Consider the following 20,676-nt stretch of genomic DNA (forward strand, 5'->3'; position numbering starts at 1 on the left):
TGAAAAGGGATGACTCTAAAAGGAATCCAATACTTACCAAGACAAGAATCTCAAAAGTTATTCTGATTCTTTGTGTTTGTTAAATGTTTCATTATCTATACTTAGTAATCTTCTTGAAAAATCTAATTCCTCAAGTACTTCTGTCTACTCCTCCTTTCCCCTCTCATTCCCCCCACCCCCACCCACCATTGCCCCTACCACCAATTATCTTGTATTTAATAAACTGGTATTTACTTGGCATAGTGGATAGAGTTCCAATCTTGGAGACAAGACCTGAGTGCAAGTTCTGAACTCAAGACACTTGCTATCCATATGTATCCTGAGATAAAATACTTTATTGATTTCTTCTCTCTAGATGTTAGGTTCCTCATTAATGATACAAAAAGCTTGGGTTCAATGACCTCTAAGTATCTTTCCATTTCTATATTTATGATCCTTTTTGTATTTATTCTCTCTATATTTATCCTGCACATACACTAATTTTCTTCCCAGATTAGTTCCACATAATATCACCTAAATTTATGGGAAAAACATGATGCCAGGTGTGGTGCTGCTGACCAAAAGTATTAGCTGCTGAGGAGGGTAAGAATGATAGATTACTTGAATTTGGAAGTCTTGAGTTGTAGTAAAGCTAAAACTGATTAGATGTTCAAACTAGGTCCCCACTAATATAGAAGGCCAGGGAATAGAGGAAAAAGAAGTTAACCTAAGGAAGGGAGGCAGTAGATCAGTTAGAATAAAGGAATAGAATAAAGCTTCTTTGCTGTCAGTATTGGGACTAACTAAGGGACTACTGCTCTTCCAGCCTGGATAAGATAAGGAGATGCAGCCTCACCTCCATCTCTGTTTCTGTCTCTATCTCTCTGTCTCTGTCTATCTATCTCTAATTTTTCTGTCGGTCTGTCTGTCTACACATACACATACATGCATGCACACACACGCACAGGAAAAAACTTGTTGATCCTTGTTGATTTGTACATGAAAATCTACTTCCATATTGTCCCTTTCTCTTCTAATGCAGGTCTGAGGTCAGGCTTAGACTTGGTATTTTTATACTGCTTTGAAACTTTCCTCTCTATTCCTTCCTTTCCCCCAAAGGAGCAAGTTTATATCCTAGGGAAATGTCATGGCTGGGAAGTTAGATACTCAAGTCCAGTGAATAATTAATGTTCAGAGACCACAAAATCAACATAGGTAGGGGATTTCCAAGGAGAGAAAACCAACTCAGAGACAGAGAGAGAACAGGATGAAAGATTGAGTATTTCAGATTAGGATATAGAATCAGGAAATAGGTTGGAACAAAGAGCTAGGAAGACAAGGCAACAAAGTTTAAGACCTTATTCCTAGAGAAACTAGAGTCATGGATTAGGAAATTATACAAAAGGGAATTAGGCAACAAACTAGAATTTAAAATTTTAATAGTTTGAATACCTCCTTGAATAGAAGGGATGAGCAGCAAGGATGACGTTGATGATAAACCAGTTATCTTGTAGGGTCTTTTCTATGGGTCCCAATTGACTTTCTATGGGTTCCCACCTGCAAAAAAAAAAGTAGTAGGAGAGAAGTACAGAACCAGGAATTTTCTGTTAAAAGTGTAGTGTTTATAATAATATAAGTGAAAATAATTATTTGTGGATAGAAGGACCAGAAATATTTGATTTATTTTATTTGAAAGCTAGGAACCTATTGAAAATCAATGAGGAAAAATAAGAAACCAAGAAATCCTGATTTATTCTGACTTCTTTTGCTTTCATTTTCCTATTTTCCCTCATATACCCTATTCTCTTTGATCCCAACCCCTCTTCACCCCAAATAAACATAGATATAGATCCAATTTGAATGATTGCTATATCTTGTTTAGAGGAAACATCCATATTTTAAAATGTGCCTTTAATCATGCTTCATATAAAACTTTTTATTTCTTGGGGGCGGCTAGGTGGCACAGTGGATAGAGGACTGGCCCTGGAGTCAGGTGTACCAGAGTTCAAATTTATTTCTTTAAGGAATAACAGAACCTCCCCTCTGGGGGAAAAAATAGAACAAGATAGCATAGTGTCAAGAGGGCTAGAACTGTAGTGAAAAAGACCTGGGTACCAATCTGATCTTGATCCTTCATAGCTATGTGATTTGTGTAAATAACTTATCTGAACTTCATTACCTGATCTGTGAAATGCATATAATAATACCTGTAGAATTTACTGCCCAGGGTTCTTTTAAAGATCAAAGAAGATAATGTATGCAGCTAGACAACGTTGATGCCTCAGGGATCTAGATGACTCTAAACCTGCCTCAGATACTTATTATCTGTGTGTCCTCAGGTAAGACCCTTAACCCTGCTTTGCCTCAGTTTCTAGAGCTGTAAAATGATAAGAGCAACTACTTGCCAAGGTCATTGTGAGGATAAAAATGAGATCATATTTGTAAGGTACTTTGTAAAGCTTAGATCACTATATAAATGTTAGCTATTATCAAAAATTTGGTAATAAAGTATTTTACAAACTTTAAAGCACAATATAAATATTTAATTCTTCAAGAGGTTATTTATTCTTGACACCAAGTTTAATATTTTAAAATTTTTTTCCAAAAGAAGCTATTTTTAAAAGTTGCTTTCTAAGGTAAGTAACAAGCATTTCCTCAGTGACAGGCAGGGGCATATCTTTCTGGAGCAATCTGAGTGTTGTTTATACATACTCTTAAAGCAGAAAGTAGTGGCTTGCCTGCACCCAAACAGCAATAATGTTGCTGCTACATAGAAAAACTACAAAGATAAAAGTCCTGAAATCACATCAGTTCAGGCAGTTACAATTACCCCCAGCAGTAAGAGATTTAATGGACTTTTTATTTTTCCCTCATAAAGCTTTAACCAACATATTTGTACCTGCTAGGAGGCTTTCCATTTAATTTCTGTCTGATCAGTTGACAAAATAGACACCCAGACAGGATGGTATTATCCTACTGAAAAATAGGTGAGATGCACTGGAGCAGAGAAGTCCGAAATTGCTTAGCATGAACAACTGTCTATGTGTAGAACCCATGATCCTGGTGAAAAAGGTGCCATTGTCCATTAGAAAGCTGATCTATGAAAGCAGCCAAGATGCTTGGAGAAGGAGAGAATCTCTGTGCTGTGATGATGATGAAGAATAGGAAATTGTCTGCCTGAATGGAAGGGGTACTAACCAGCACTAGATGAGACTGTTGTAATTTGTGGGAGGCAGGCTACCACAGAGTGCCCTGGACAGAGGTGAAAATGGGGAAATGATGCTGAAGTCTAGGGACATAAGGAGAGAGAGATGCAAATACTTGTTCAGTGTTGGAGGGTTGAGGGGGAAGAAGTCTGGTCATTAAGGAACATTCTAGGCTTTTAAATCTTGGAAACATCTGAAATAAGAAATATCTATCTCTTGATCTTGGAAATTGCAAGCTACAATATGTTCAAGGTATTATAGCATTCACATGGAATGGACTGGTATTCCCATGTTTTGGCACCATCAATGACACTCTTTTGAATAGTAAATTATAAACATCTGTTTATAGTCCCTTGGAACAGTATGAATATAGCATATAGAAGCATATATCATACTCCCATTATGCTTCTGAGCTGCCAAGCAATCAGGTGCTGAAATATCCACTCATCCTTTGTACAGGTTGCAGTGAGAAGTATAGGTTATTCTGTGTTTGGTAGTTGGGTAGGAGGGAGGGGAACCAAGGCAAATCTGAAATTAACCTTCAATTTTTTTTAGCACAAATTAACTCATTGGTGATTCACTCCTCCTTTTACCAGGGTAACATGAAAAACCCTTGAAGAAATGCCTAAATGTAGACCTGCACTTAGCAAAAAATGACTCATGAAATAAATGGGATCTAGTTAGAAGGGAAACATTCCTGTTGAAAGCTGGTTCCCAAGGCTACAATGGACTATAATAATTTGTACTTTAATAAACATGTAACACATAATGAAGCTTGCTTAGGAGACCACTTCAACTCAAAATCCAACTTCTTTTCACACTCTTTAGAAAGGCTTCATTTTGTTTTCCCATACTCATCATGTATTCAGAGTTTACTTTCTCAAGGAGACCATGATCAACAGGCAGCAGAGTGAATTAGGATGTTGCTGGTATTTACCTCTTCACTTCAGAGTGAATTCCAGGTCTTTTTTAGGAAATAAAGTTCTTACTGAAAAAGCACCATGACCACATAGGTTCTGGAAAATGCCAAGAAATAGATGGCCAAGGGAATATAGAAAGCTTCTAGGTTTGTCATTCTCAGACACAGCATGTCTCATAATGAAAAATAACAGGACTATAGTAGGCCATTAGTAAGTCCTTTTTGGCTGATTCTGGTCCTACCTTCAAAATGATGGGTAACAGCAGCTCTCTCCCCCCCCCTAAGGAAAAGAGATTTGGAGAAGACCTTGCCAAACTGATATCTCTCTGTGTAGTAGAATTTGTGAATTCTATATGGCAATTCTTGAACCCTGAAAAGAAGGGGCATTTACCATGGCCACTTGGGGGCGGGGTGTTAAACTGTAGATTCTACTTAGGAAAAACAAAACTACAACATAACAAGCCAGTAGCTACTGTGAAAGAATTAAATATTTGTAATTTTTAGATCTTAAACTTCAAAAACTTGAACTTTGTTAAAGAAATTCTTTTAATTTTTCCAATGGTAGGTAATGTTAATAATTCAATTCATCAAGCATTTTTGAGCATCTACTGTGAAGTACTATGCTAGCACAGCAAATCAAAACCCAACTGGTTCCTGACATCAATGAGTTTATGTTCTATTAAATAGGATTTCCCTCAGCTCATATATCCATTTAGTTACCCAATTCCTCTATACTCACATAACTATCACCCTGGTTTAGGTTCTCATTTACTTGTCTCTTAGATTATTGCAATGATGTACTAATTGGTTTCTCTGCATCAAATCCTTCCTTATTTCTGGCCCACAAAACTGTCAAAGTGATATTCCTATAGCATAGGTTCTGATTATGTCACTTCCCTGCTTAATACATTTCTGTATATTAAGGGCAGCTAGGTGGCACAGTGGATAGAGCACTGGCCTTGGAGTCAGGATTGAATTTGAATCCAGCCTCAGACACTTGACACTATTAGCTGTGTGACCTTATTCAAGTCACTTAACCCTGATTGCCTCACATCCAGGGCCATCTCCAGTCACCCTGATTCATATCTAGTCACTGGATCTAGATGGTTCTGGAGGAAAAAGTGAGTCTGGTGACTTAGCATAGCCCCCTCACTCAAATGTGCTTGTCACCGCATAACCTCCTTGATGTTGTTTATACTGTTTGTAGTCTTCTTTGAGAATGAAGGACAAATATCACATTCCTGTGGCTCCCTATTTCCTTTTGTCCTTCATAGTTTCACTCTGCCCACCTTTACAGATTTGTTATACAGTATTCCTTTCAAATATTGAAAAATCAAACAAATAGGATATACTCATCCCCTATTTACATGCCTTTTCACTATTCCCTGCTCCCTATAATGTTCTCCCTCCTCATCTTTGGTTTTTGGAATCAGTGATTTCCTTCAAAACTTTAGTTCATATGCCATCTTCTATGTGAAGCCTTTCTTAATCACCCAACATCTAGTACCTCTTCTATTTAAACTATCTTGTTATATATACATGTAGATGGATATGTAACATGCATATAGAATGTATGCATGTTTTGTTGTTCAATTGTTTCAGTCACATCCAACTCTTTGTGACTCAATGTGAGGTTTCTTGGCAGAGATTGTGGTGTGGTTTGCCCTTTCTATCTTTCTTTCTATCTATTTATCTATCTGTCATCCATCTCTTTATCATTCTATCTCTCTCTTGCTATTATCTATCCATCCATTCATCATCTAATTCTCTCTTTATTTCTGTCTCCCTCCCTCTCTCTCTCCCTCTTTTTCTGTCTCACAGTTTCTCTGTCACTCTCTCCTCTATGTTTCCTTGATACTATTTTTATATTCCTTCCTTCCCCCCTCCCCCAGATACCCCCTCTCAGGAATGTAAGTAACCTGATGTCCCAGGCTGTTTCTCTTGTCTTTTGTATTTCCAGCTCAGGGAAAGGCCTTAGGAAAGTTTACTAAATGCTTGTTGAAGGATTGATTATGTTTCATACCCACCTGAAATCCCAAGGCCTCCACTAAAGTCTTTTGCCAATGCTTGATTATGGTGGAGGTTCATTCAAAGGTTGGGTCCTGGGAGCAAAAACAGGGGCTGACCATACTACGTTAGAAAGGTTTTACATTGACCTTACATAAAGACCTTGGAGAGCTTCAATGCTTGAGGTTTGACCCTCAGATAATAGTGAATCAATAAACATTTATGAAGTGCCTAGTTAGTATTGGCCAAGGCTAGGAAAACAAACAAACACAAAGATAGCCCCTACCCTTAAGGAGCTTTCTATGTAACGGGGAAGACTACACAAAAAAGGAAGCTGAAAAGGGGAGGGAGGGGGAGAGAAGATGGTTAAGTTCCCAAAAAGTTCAAGTGTAATATGGCTCTTGGGAAAGGGAGAAAAAGTGGAGAGAGAGCCTCTTCAGAGGCCCTGGAGCACTTGGCTATGCCCTCCAGTCAAAGATCAAAGCAAAGACCACCAACAAAGGCTTGGAGAAAGGAAGAGGTGGAGGAGGAAAAGGATGAGAAAGAAGAGGATCTGGAGGATGAGGAGGGGGAAAAAATGAGAGGGAGAAGGGTTATTAAAAAGTGGAGAACCCAGATGGGCCATTGCACTGAAGAGAAATATTTCCCCTGGGCCAAGAAGGTTGGGAAATAAATGTTCCAGAAGTACCTACATTTGACATTGAAGTACATTTTAAGAAAACTTTTTAAAATAGATTGCCTAAAAGTAAGAAGTATCATGAAGTCAGATAAATATCATAAAGCCCAAACTACTTTTAACTCAGAGATCAAAGACTGATCATCCTTTTGACCTCCTGAAGTTTTGGAATGTTGACTAAAACATCTTTACTTACAAAAAAATTTGAAGCCATGAATACATAGGCAACTTTCAAAGCATGTTAACCCTGATTTCTATTTTCTTAGCTTAGATGAGGGGAAAATTGGCCCAGGGGAAGTGTTTCTCTTCAATGTAATAACCCATCTGGGTTCTCCCCATTTTTATAACCTTAGCATCTGATTTTTTTTTAACTTTCTTAACCTGGGAGCACCCTGTAGAGATTCAATCCTTCTTTATATTTCACATCAATGTTAGCCTTAGGGAATGAAGATGTTGATACATTGCTATGACAGTTGCTCATTGGCTCAGTTTCAAGATAGTCTTATTCTTGTTCTATTCTGAATAGTTTTCCAGTAGTTTCTTCCTTGATCTATTAGCTCCAGTTCTCAGAGACTGGCTTCCTCTCTTGTCTCTCTCCCTTGAGCTTTCTGATGACATCATTAGCAGTAGTAGCAGCAATAGCTGGCATTTCTATAATACTTTAAAGTTTGTAAAACATTTTTCAAATGTCATCTAATTTGTTTCTCACAACAACCCTGTGAAGTAGGTGCTATAATTAACCCTATTTTTCAGATGAGGAAAATGAGGTACAGAGAAAATAAATGATTTGTCCATGGTCACAAAGCTAGTAAGTATCAGAGACAGAATCCTAACTAAGATCTTTCTAATTCAATGCCCTTTCCATTGACCTTGGATTTCCTTCCTGATACCTCAATATCTCTGGATAATGAGTTTTCTGACCATGGATTTCAATTTTTCTATGGCTGGGTCCCTAAGACCATTTGCTTGACAAATGCCTGTTACTCAGATCTGAACAAAATATCTATTGTTTTTACTTCAGTTGAAAATTTTGATCAGCCTTGATTTTGAGCTCAATTCACTTTTTATCTCTTATCTACCTTTTCTTTTTCCTGTATTGTGATCTTTTAGTTAAGTCCTATAGAAGTAGCTTACATGAACTCTTCCTTATGTAAACTCCCACCTACATGTAGACTTGGCTCTCTATACCATCCCAGCATCATAAATCAGACCAACCTATCTAATGGTTATGGTTCTCTAGCAGTTACATTTTCAATAATGGTCACTTGCCACTCCTGTTCATGGTAATTATTCCAGTTCACTAGCTCCATAAGTTTTTAGAGCAACATCCATGCCACTCCACCAGATAGAACCTACTATCCCCAGGTATTACCATCTTTATTCTCTGCTAACCTTGGTTTGAGAAGTCTCCACTAATGGAAAGAACTAGGTCCCAGGAAAATCCCAGAAGCAAACTCACTGATCTGACAACCCTAGAATTCTAAAAGTCAGTCCTTCTCTTTTCAAGAGCCTTGGAAAAAACCTACTTTCTTCAGTCATGATTGCTTTGGGAATACTACTGTACTTTCCTCCAAATCTTAGCCAATTGCTTCTAAACATTCTCAATTCAAACCTAGTCTTATTAACCAAAACTATTAAAACTTGTATTTTATTTCTCCCAAGCCTCTAAACCTTGGGGCTGTTGCTCTGCTGGTTTAATGTAACCCATAAAATCTTCCTGATACTTCCCAAATATACCCAGAGCTATCTTAACAAAAATCTCTTCATTCAGTTACAAGTGACTTGCTCTGCCTCTGCATTCGGAACCTGGAAACTACATGTCTTCCAATCTTTTGTAAGGTCCAGCCTCTGTCTCTAGAGTCTCAAAAGCAAAGAATGACTACCTAGTTATCTTGATGATCTTGTAAAATATCTATAAAGTACAACAATGAAATCAGGTTTTCTGATTATAGGGCAATCCTAGGATTATAAATTGAACCAAATGAAATCTGATCAGAATTCCCAAATAAGCAATCCCAACTCATACGGGGATATTTTGGGGATGAGGAATGCTATGGGGAGGAAAAGTAAGGAAGAGTTTGGAGTGAATATCTGAAGATTCATGGTACGTTGATCCATTCTGATCCAACAAGCATTCTCTCCCTCTCTTCCCCCCATTCCTCCCCACCCCAGTACCAACAATGTAAAAATATTAAGTCCTGGGGTTGAAAGATAAAATAAAGGTTGATCCCTGCCCTTATCAAGTTTACATTTTCCTGGATGAATTTGCACTCTCACTCAGCCCCAAGATAGATTGTCAGGCAGTTGAAGTTCCATTTAATTAAAAATTACATAGTTTTTCTTCATATTCCTGTCTCATTTTCTTACTCTGATGTATTATTTCAGAAATTGTGTAATCTTTTCTTTGTTACCTTCTAAATAAATGTAACCTACAAATTCACTGGTATGGTCTGAACACCACAGAATCAGGGAGCTGAAGGAAAAGAGAGAATAGATGTCAAAATTGGGGAACCAATTATAGTGGAGACAGCTCCGACAGCAGGTGAAAAGGTGATTAGGAATTTATTGTGCCAGATCTCTGAACTCAAATAACAAAGCAGGCTCTGTAATGAAGAAAGGTCAGGAGGTACCTTCCAGGTACCACAATTGTATGATGATCCAGGGAAATGTAGAAAATAGTAAAAGGTAAAAGTTCTGGAGTCTGAGGCTAAGGTCCCCAGATCTTTTTTCAAATGGAAAAATGCTGCAACTTTGATTTAGCTCAGTAAACAAGGCCCAGGAAGAGATACTTTACATTCCTAATTCTTGAGCCTCTAAACACTGGAGGACAAAACCGTGGAGTTGTTCACAACCCATCTCTTTAACTTGAGTGGCTGGTCAGTTAATCAACAAATTTTAATTAAGTACTTACTAAGTGCCAAGAACTTTAATAAATGTTTACTATACAAAAGAAGGCAAAAAAATGTGGTCTCTGCTCCTAAGCACATTCTAATGAGGGAAGCAGAATGCATATAGATATATTATATACATATATATTATACATATATGCATATATATAAACTATATATATATATATATATTATATAAATCACACTGAAAAGGGAAAGTAATCTCAGAAGGAAGATGCTGGGATCAGAGGAAATGGGGAGATCAAGAAAGACCTCGGTAAAGGAAGTCAAGGAAACTAGGAAGCAGAGATGAAGAGAAAAGGCATTCCAGGCACAGGTGATAATCAATTAAAACCCAAGGGATTGGAAGATTCAGTGTTCTTTCCGTGAAGAATAATAAGGAGGCCTGTATCCTTGTCTTGGTTTTACTTAAACTGGATAACTACACTTACCGTGCCAAAGACTTAGCTAATTTTGATACTAAGGAAGGTGGAGCCTCATGGTTGTTGCTTGTGATTCTGTAGCAAGTCTGTGTTGTTGTTTTGTTTTTCTAGTCTTCTCATCTGGTACCATCATTACTTATTTTTCTATAACCTAGACCATGAACTTCACAAGCTTTTCAGGCCTCCAGAGAGCTTGGATTTTCTGCTTCTGGATACCAGTCTTGTATGAATGGGTCCCTTTTGCCAGACTGTCCCAGAGTATCCTACCCAGATGTCCCACCACACACTGATCTCACAGCCAGCAGGATCTGGAATCAGACTCCAAGTCAGAAATTTACTGAGCCTGGCTGGGTAAGTCATTTAGGCTTTCTGTGCTTCAATTTTTTTCAAGCTCTAAATCTATTATCTATTTATTATAAACTAGTATCTCTCATATCTGATATCATTAACTTGTGTCTCATGCTTGTCCCAGCCCTCCTTCCTGCCAAAACTCTCAACACAAGTGGGAAAATTCTCAAATTGGTGACCTTTTAAAGTTGATTTGAGCATTCATACAAAACAACCTCCTAATTTAAAAATAGAAAAAAAATTAAATGAAAAATTCAAAAATCACTCTATGCTCCTTAAGATTCAAACGCTACTTTAAAATAAAGGTCTCATAATTTAAAAATCAGTGATTCAAAAAAAGACATTCAATGCCTCTTATAATAAATATGCCCAGAAACAAAGAAAGGAGTCTAGTATTTGCCATATCTATTGTGGAATTTGTAAAAAAGTGTTTTTAATAACTAGAATTATGCAATGAACATAGGAAAATGGTATTTCCATTACTGAACAATTGCATAGTCCACTTAAAATTTTACTGGCAACAACTATTTTAAAAAAGATTAATCTTAAATTTAATAAATATTTCAGCCCCTACTATGTTCCATTATTAGATACTAGAATTATAAAGAAAAAAACTAAAGCATCCTTACCTTTAAGTTGCCTTTATTTTGTTGCATGAGTTTACAGTCTATAGGTAAAAGTCTATTTATAAGAGAGCTAAGACCTTTTCCCTCTCTCTTACACCTACCAAAGAAATCCAGATATTCAATAATCTTGGTATGGAAGAAAATAATGCTATTTCCTCATTTTTCTCAAAAGGGAAAACACAACATGAAGTGGGAGAAGAATAGTATCTCCTTTCTTCTGCATACTATAATAACAAAGAAAAAGTTTCTTTGTTATTATAGTTCTTTGGAAATATGTCATTTTTCTCAAGACTGTTCAGAAATGAATACAAAGAGATGAAATTTGCATTCCCTAATTATTAGGTTGTGTATATGCCTACTTGAGATTTCTTACAAAAATCTATAGTCTTAAATTCTTGATTGAGAAAACATCGTTGGGAAGACTGGCAATCAGATAGAGAAAGGCTGAATCATGATGCATCAATCCAATCAACTTCAATAAACGTTTATGAAGCACTGGCTATATACAAGATACCATGCTATATTCTGGGAATATAAAAATAAAATGTAAAAATTCTACTATTGTAGAGCTGTGAACAGGTTCAATCATCCTGGAAAACAATTTAAAATTATTTGAGAAAAATTGCTAAACTGTTTTGACTCAAAGATCCTATTATAGTGCATTTCCCCAAGGATGTCAAAGACAGGATGATACAAGGTCCCATATATAAAATAATATTCATAGTAATACTTTCTGTGGTAGCAACAAAACTAAAAACAGATGGTGACAACAAATTATATTGGTATGTGAATAGAATATTATTGAACTGTAAGAAATGACTAATATGGATAATTCAGAGTAACAAGTAAAGTCTTGTCTGAACTGATAGAATGAATGAAGTAAAGAGAACTAGGAATACCACAATACATTAACATGAATAGATAAAAACAAAAAAGAAGCAAAATGCTGAATGATTGTAATAACCAAACACACCTCCCCTTGCTCTAAAGAGGTAGGGAACATACTTAAAATGATGATGAAATCATATCATTTGATTTTACTTAACTTTTTCTTTGTCATTAGGGGAGAAGGATACAAGACTGTGAAATATAGTAGTAATGATGATGTAAAACACAAAGGTATCAGCTTGTAGATTTACAATTTCATGTACAATATTCTTTTTATTATATTAGGTTTTAGAAATAGCTGTTCAATTTCATAAATTAAGAATAAAATTTTTTAAAAGAGATACTACTTGGAGTTTCTAGTATTGATATGTAAAGCTCTTTGCAAACCAGTGAGGACATAGTTGCTTTAAGAGAAAGCAATCCTGGGCAGCTAGGTGCTGCAGTGGATAGAGCACCAGCCCTGGAGTCAGGAGTACCTGAGTTCAAATCCAGCTGCAGACACTTAATAATTACCTAGCTGTGTGGCCTTGGGAAAGCCACTTAACCCCATTTGCCTTGCAAAATCCTGAGAGAGAGAGAGAGAGAGAGAGAGAGAGAGAGAGAGAAAACAATCCTTAGCAGAACAATTTCAGAATAGTGCTAGGGTTAGAAACTAGATTGCAAAAGACCATGAAGAAAAGTCTTACTTGATATCCATAGACATTTCAACTTTAACATGTTTAAAAACAGAACTCATCATTACCCTCCCTGCCCCACTCCACCCATCTTCCAAACTTTCCTATTTCCATTGAGGCTACCGACTGTTCTTACAGCCATTCAAGTGAGTGCATTTTCATCTTCACTCATCTCACATAACTCATTCAACTACTGGATTGAGAGTTAATTTAGAGAGTAGATTATTAGATGACATGTTGCCAGTGATTTGTTTCTACCACATACTGAAGCAACTATGTCCTCACTGGGTTGAAAAGAACTTTACATATCAAACCTGTAACTACCTGGCCTATAGCAATTCTATTTGACAGTAAAATCCATATTTACCATAATTATTGTATACCAATTCTAAATAGTCTAACACTTCATAACCTTAGGGAAAGACAAACAATTACGAACAACAAAAGTAAATGTCCCCTTATTCTCTCTCTCTCTCTCTCTCTCTCTCTCTCTCTCTCTCTCTCTCTTGGTATTGGGTTAATTGACTTGCCCAAGATCACATAACTAGGTAATTATTAAGTCTCTGAGGTCAAATTTGAACTCAGGTCCTCCAGACTCCAGGGCCTGGGCTCTATCCACTGTGCCATCTAGCTGCCCCCTGATTCCTAAGAAAATGTCTCAGAAAGCTATACATGATTGAAATTACATTCTTTGATTTTAATAAATATGTGAATATTTCATTAAAACCAAATGTGGAACCATAGTTCCCTTTGGGACTTAGCTCAAGTATCATTTTCTATACAAAGATTTCCCTAATCCTGCAGTCCCTCTTTTATAGTAGCTCCAAACTGGAAACTATGTGAAGCATAGAGGAGGGGGAGGAAAGAATGTGGCACATTTGTTAGGGGAATGGCCAAACAAATAATGACATGTGATTTTAATGACAAAATGAAATTGCAGAGGAAACTGGGAAAATCTGTATGAACTGATGAAGAATGAAATGAGCAGAACCAGAATGATCTGTTAAATTATAAAGAAAAGCAATTTTGAAAGACTTTAGAACTCTTATACCAGAGGAAACATCTTACCTACCTCTTGCCAAAATGCAGTGTAAGACATACAATTTTGGACATGGTTAATATGTGAATTTATTTTTTCTGGACAAATCATAATTGTCACGAGGGTTTAAATTCAATTTTTAAAAACAAATTGTTTAAATAGAGAGTGGGGGATAGGAGTGGAAGATGCAGATAATGCTTGTGTAAAAATAAATACAATTTAAAAAAAATATTTATACCAGGAAAAGTCTCCTGGAGACGTGATCTAGTTCAATGTCTTTAATTTTATGGATGAGTGGTAAATTAAAATATGGATAAACAGTGCCTTGCTCAAAGTCATTCAGGAACTAAGAAAAACAAATTAAACTTCAAACTTAAAATTCTCAAACTAGACCTTTCCAGAATTTGTCCCATACTGGTCTACTCTCTATTTCCAGAAAAAAAAAATTATGTCAGAGAATAAAAGTTTCACTTCTAATAAGAATGATCTAAAGTATGAGAAAAAATTACCTAACTTTTTAAGTTCAATTTTGCCTAATGAAATATAATAAATCCCATTGAAACTGAGCTTTACACTTCCAAGTATATACACCCACAGAATCATTCAAAGCACACATCTTCTGATCAGAATATGAATGAATTTTCTTCTTTCATATTTATTATGAAACAATTAAGTTCCATCTAAGGTGAATCTCTGTGTGTCTTTCAGACACAAAAGCTAAAGACAGGAGATAGAAGGAAAGTATCCTAAGAAATAGCATATATGTAACACATATGAGAAATAGCATGTATGTAGTATATATGAGAAAACCAAACATGGTAGCCAAACTACTAGTACTAATAAGAGGCAAGAGGGTGAAATATATTATGTCCAGGGAATCAACCAAAATTAGAAAGACTTGAAGTAGAAATCACTAGTACTTCTACAGCATTTCACATATACAATCTTAATTGATCCTCACGATGATCCCAAGAGGGAATTATTATCCCTATTTTACAGATGAGGAAATTTGAGACAGGTTGAGTGAGTTTTCTATGCTATTAGGTTCCAAAGGAAAGGTCTGCTATGCTGCATCAAATATTAAAGCAATGACAGAACAGGATTATTTATCAGTCTATTCATGATCTTGCCCATCCATCAGAAGACAAACTTTTATTAAGAACTTATGGGGAGGGGTGGCTAGGCGGTACAGTGGATAGAACACAGACCCTAGATTCAGGAGTACCTGAGTTCAAATCTGACCTTAGACACTTAATAATTACCTAGCTGTGTGGCCTTGTGCAAGGCTTGTTTAAAAAAAAAAACCCTAAAAAAAATCCTTATAGGACATTCACTCAATTTCCATTTCTTTGCCACCACAAACAGAGCTACTATGAATATTTTTGTACAAGTGATATTTTTACCCCTTTTCATAAGCTCTCCAGTCTATAGACCCAGTAGTGGTATTGCTGGATCAAAGGGTATGCACATTTTTGTTGCCTTTTGGGCATAATTCCAAATTTCTCTCCAGAAAGGTTGGATGAGTTCACAGCTCCACCAACAATATATTAGTGTCCCATATTTCCCACATCTCTTCCAACATTGATTATTGTCCTTTCTGGTCATATTGGCCAGTCTGAGAAGTGTGAGGTGGTACCTCAGAGATAGTTTAATTTGCATTTCTCTAATAAGTAATGATTTAGAGCAATTTTTCATATGACTATGGATAGCTTTGATTTCCTCATCTGTAAATTGTCTTTGTGTATCCTTTGACCATTTGGGGAAAGGCTTGTCTTTTTTTTTTTAATTTGAATTAATTCTCTGTATATTTTAGAACTGAGTCCTTTTCCAGAAATACTAGTCATAAAAATTGTTTCCCAATTTAAAACATTTCTTTTGATCTTGGTTAGAGTGGTTTTGTCTGTGTAAAATGTCCATCGATTGGGGAATGGCTTAATAAACTGTGGTATATTTACATGATAGAGCACTATTGTTCTATTACAAGCCAGGAGGGCTGGGAATTCATGGAAGCCTGGAAGGATTTGCATGAACTGATGCTGAGTGAGATGAACAGAACCAGAAGAACATTGTACACCCTAACAGTAACTTGGGAGAATGGATTTGCTCATCAGGCAACAATCAGGCACAATTTCGGGGTATCTGTGACAGAGAATCCCATCTGTATCCTGAGGAAAAATTGTGGAGTTTGAACAAAGGCCAAAGACTATTGCTTTTAACTTTTAAAAAAGTTATCTTATGATGTAATTTTGCTATATCTCATATTTTATGTTTCTTACTTAAGGATATGATTTCTCTTTCATCACATTCAACTTAGATCAATGCATACCATGGAAACAATATAAAGATTAACAGACTGCCTACTGTGGGGGATGGGGGGAGGGGAAGCAAGATTAGGGGAAAAATTGCAAAATTCAAAATAAATTAAATCTTTCTAAAAAAAAGAAAAAAAAAAACAGAACTTATAGGGTATAGCACACACAATTCTATTCCTTCTTCCAGGAATCAGTCTATATCATGGAGGAGAGGGCAAAAATATATATAGGCCAGCTCAGAAACATCAACCAGTTACTCAAATTTAGGGAGGCTGGGATGTCTTATTTAGCACATGGAAACAAGAAGGTTTGAGGATGAATTGGAACCCTCAGCTCTTTTGCTCACACAGAGCTAATAGCTCTCAACTGGCATTGAAACAAAGCAGATTAACTACAAAACAATGCAGCAGGAACTGCAAAACTATCCAAACTAGGAGAGTAGCACCCTTAAGCTCTTGGGGCTCCTGATGATCTTGATATTATGGATTCTATTGGTCAAGGCTTCAGTAGCCATATATTTTCAAACCATTTCCCCTGTAATAAATCATAAAGTGCCCTCTTAGGGTGTCTCCACTGTGCATTTTTAGTAAGATTATGCCTTTTTTTCTTCAAGTTTCAGTATTTCTTAAGGAAAAAAAATAACAGAGGCAAAGATGTTCTATATACAATAGACTGGAGATATTCAAGCATCTCTTTAAATGAAGGTTCAGTGTCATAACTACCATGTCTCAAAATGTCCCCAACTTTGAACAAGATGGAAAGACAAGACATTATTTTATATCCACAGATCTAGAGAAGTAAATGGTTGAGTTTTATATTATTACATGGGGAAGAAAAGGACTACATACATTTTAAATTTTACTGATACCTTTCTCCTAGCAATAAAAGGTAATTGGAATACTGCTTTTGGGTCTAGGCCTGTGATGGCATCAGTGAAATTAGCTTCTGGGGAAGAAAAATTACCTCCATCAATGTATAAGTTAACTCCCACTTATAGTTTTAGCAAGAATTGCCTTGGATCCACTAAGGGATAGAGGTAGGACTTGAAGCCAGCTCATCCTAACTCTTGAGGACAGCTCTCTATCAATTATTTCTCACTGCACTATGATGTTTGAAATGTGGACCCTCTGAAAGACTGACTAATAAAGAGTAAATATAACATGCTTTCAGATATTGCTTTTCCTGGAATTCATCTTTTTTGGTCTGAAATATGACTATAGTATGTGTGTGTGTGTAAAGGGTAGGGTGACATGAGTCCTCAAATGTTCAATAGAAAGATAAAAATGAAAAAGTAGGTCAGCATTTAGATTTATATTTTCATGAGATTTATCTCCTTGATCTCTGTCTCTGTTCTCTTTATCCTTGTCTGTCTGTTTGTATCTATATCTATCTGTCTGTTTCTTTTACAGTGAGTTTTTAATAATGGTTCAACTAAAAAAAAGTCAAAGTTCTGGGTTTGAGGAGAAAAAATACCATTAGAATTCAGTTTGACTTTACCAATGTACTTTTTTGTTGATGGACTCAATTTTATAAAGAAGAAAGCATTGGCCTTAGTAATGGGGTACAGAAGAACTTCTTAGGAGGCCAGTCTGAAAATGGTTCAAATATTATGGTGACTAAAAACTGTAGCTGCTGATAGTCTATGAAATGGAATTAAGTGATCTCCCATTGTTCCCTGGGAATTGTGCATATATGACACATCTTGTTTTTATGGAGGTAATATTGACATTGTCAGGACAGGGGTTTCAGACTGGATTCTCTCTCTAAATTAGAGTCAACTCATTCTATTCCATGGGTAAGTCAACCAACAAATGGATATGGCAACAGCTTGAAGGCAACTAGAGAATGTCATTACTGGCACCTTCATCACATACTGATATTTTAGCTTCTATTCCTCTATGCACAAAGATGACTCTTCGTTTTCAGACTGGGGTTTTTTAAGCCAATACTTTTTGACAGTATCAATTTTTTTTCTTCCTAAGGAGAACTTAATCTTTTCAAATGCACAGTGATATTTTTTAATCTCTTCAATGCATAGTGATTTCTAATCCAATAGGAGAAAAGCCATTATGGAGAGCTCATTCTAAAATCTAAAGGGACATGAAGCTGAAACAATCTACAAAGGAAAATCCTGCTTAGATTTTTCTGTAGAATATATGTCATTTTGATTTAGGCCAATGAACTCTAATGAGGTGTAAGATATTATTTTTCTAGGGTATTTTATCAACTGCATTTGGGATAAGAGTATTTCATGCATTGCCATTAAGCAATGTTTGTATGTCACCCTATCTCATTATTATTATTCTACGTTTAAATGCTGTATAGGGCTTTTAAAAATCCTGTAATTTACCATTAAAATGATTCATGGGTGTTTTTTGTTGTTTATGCCACTGTCATTCCCAATTAACATTTCTAGTCCCCAAAGAATCCTCTCTGTAACAAAGAAAAATAATGAAGAAAAGAAAATGACCCAGAGGACATCATTTTGCCTTATAGTCCACCATTTTGCTACTAAGAATGTTTATTCATTGCTTCTATAGCACCGAGTGAACATATTTTTCAGTGCTATCTACATAAATGTGCATCTTTCAATGTGCATAATCATACCTATTCCTTTTGACAAATTAGGAAATTGAAAAACAAATATCTTTAGCAGGTAACCCAGAGGCTCAGAAATAGTCAAAGACCCAGTCACAGCCCTTAAGTTCTTTGTGGACTTGCTAGATAACTCCAGCGTGGCCAAAACTCGGTACCACAGAATTATCTAGTACTATTTCTAAGTTAGGCAAATTCTGTATATTGTAGATAAATTTGCGATAGATACTGGTTTGGAAGGCAACAGCAGAGGCAGTGGTGGTGGTGGTGGTGGTGGTAGTAATGGTAGTCACATTAGCCCATACCAGAAACTTAGAGCAGGCTGAAAAATCTAACTTCTGATAAAAGTAGTCATTGAAAGGTGTTTCTTGTCTCTGTAGTTTGGGAATGTTGTGCATTGTTGGCACCTGAGGGAATTAAAAAGGCTTTGTCTTTGTTCACATAAATCCAAAAGAACATGGAAAGAACCTAGAAGTTTTCCTAGAATAAAGGGTTGTCTTTCTAAGGAACTACACAACTCTCAATTTAACTAAAATAGAGGGAGAAGTAAAGAAAACCCTTCTGGACATTAGCAATGGTTTGGTATGCATACACAATGAAATAAGATGACTAATTATAGATTAGATTGTCAAAATAATAGGCATTTGTAAAATGGTTTAAAGTTTAGAGTAATTTTTTTTTCTAAATAAAAGCAGCATATAGTTAAAAATAAGGATGAAAGAAAATTATGGACCAATGAGAGCACTGTCAATGGAGTGTATGGATTCTGTTATTTTAATAGATATTTGATGGCATTAGTGTGGATATGACTGCTATCAAGGGAAGTCATAATTCCCTTACCCTCTACCTTTTCATCTAATACCTTTATATGAATCCATTATAGGGACTTCGCCCAAGTGACTGAAGGCCTTCTTTTGCTTGGATAGTTATCTCTAGGGTGCCTTGAAAACAAATTTTTTTCTTTCTCACCACACAGTTCACCCACCTCATTTTCTGATCATATGTGTCTTTAATAATATTTTCAGTGTCATTTCTCTAATACAAATCAGTTTATAAATATTCTATCACCTACTTATACCTATGGCCCATTTTTCCATTGCACTTTGCATCCTCTGTAATTTTGATTCATCATAGATCATGCTGATTCATGATTCATAGCTGTATGTTATTGTTGGAAGAGATTTCCATCTGCCTGCATGTCATTATACTTGTATAACTCAATGAATACAGAATCTCATCAGGATGGGCACTCCCTTCAGGGCTACCAAATTTGACCCATCTATGTCTTCTTATCCTGTGTAGTTTCTGTCCCTGTCCCTACTATCAGTCTTTCAGAAGATGCAAGGAATCTTCCTCAATATCTTATTCCATAGGCAGATTTAACACACTTGAATTATATTTATCAATCCTTTAATCTCAATAAACAATCACTTTATTTTATGATTATATATCTTTTAGATAGTATCTGTTATGGACCTTTGATTTTTCCAACATTTTGTTGTTCCTTGATTTGAGATTCTCTAGTATCACTGGAACTACCAATTCAACACAATTTAAAGAGAAACCTTTATGATACTACACTTTCAGCCATCTTCTGGTTCATTAACATCTTTACCAGAGCCATTATTATTATGATTAATTAAAATAGCAATAATATTGGTATCTTGTGACTTCAGGGTTTTAAGTCTTACATTAATCCAGTATCCCTAATCCCAATTAAGGAACCCAAAACTCATAGGGGGCTGTGTAGCTTAACATTATCGAAGAGGTATCAGGGTTGCAATTTGAGCCCAGATAATGCTGACTCCACTTATACTCAAGAGTAGAAGTAAGAGAGTTTTTGGAATTATTGTTCTTCAGTTTGCTAAGTTTTAGTCTTTTTGACAGAAAAATGATGAATATTCAGATCTAAATTTTGGAATTTTGATTAACTATGGATTTCTTTTCAGCTGTTTCTGTTTTTCTGGCTGCTGTAGCTTTAATTTTTATCCACCAATCAAAAATGAATGCCATTTTTTTTTCACAGAGAATATACCTAGTTTATCAGAACTGGGAAATGCAGTCACTTGGTTACAC

The 20,676-nt window shown here is 36.0% G+C and overlaps 2 long non-coding RNA genes across 2 annotated transcripts in view; one reads left to right on the top strand and one right to left on the bottom strand.

The window, feature by feature from the left end:
• Window positions 1-20,676, bottom strand: part of LOC141507843 (uncharacterized) — a 109,994-nt gene that overhangs the window by 54,275 nt on the left and 35,043 nt on the right. The window contains exon 2 of the long non-coding RNA XR_012474284.1: window positions 1,432-1,536. This is a non-coding gene — a long non-coding RNA (uncharacterized LOC141507843). The remainder of the gene's footprint in view (window positions 1-1,431; window positions 1,537-20,676) is intronic.
• Window positions 10,177-20,676, top strand: part of LOC141507841 (uncharacterized) — a 28,747-nt gene continuing 18,247 nt past the window's right edge. The window contains exon 1 of the long non-coding RNA XR_012474283.1: window positions 10,177-10,469. This is a non-coding gene — a long non-coding RNA (uncharacterized LOC141507841). The remainder of the gene's footprint in view (window positions 10,470-20,676) is intronic.

The sequence above is a fragment of the Macrotis lagotis genome, chromosome 1 (genome assembly GCF_037893015.1).
Source record: "Macrotis lagotis isolate mMagLag1 chromosome 1, bilby.v1.9.chrom.fasta, whole genome shotgun sequence".
Lineage (NCBI taxonomy): Eukaryota > Metazoa > Chordata > Mammalia > Peramelemorphia > Peramelidae > Macrotis > Macrotis lagotis.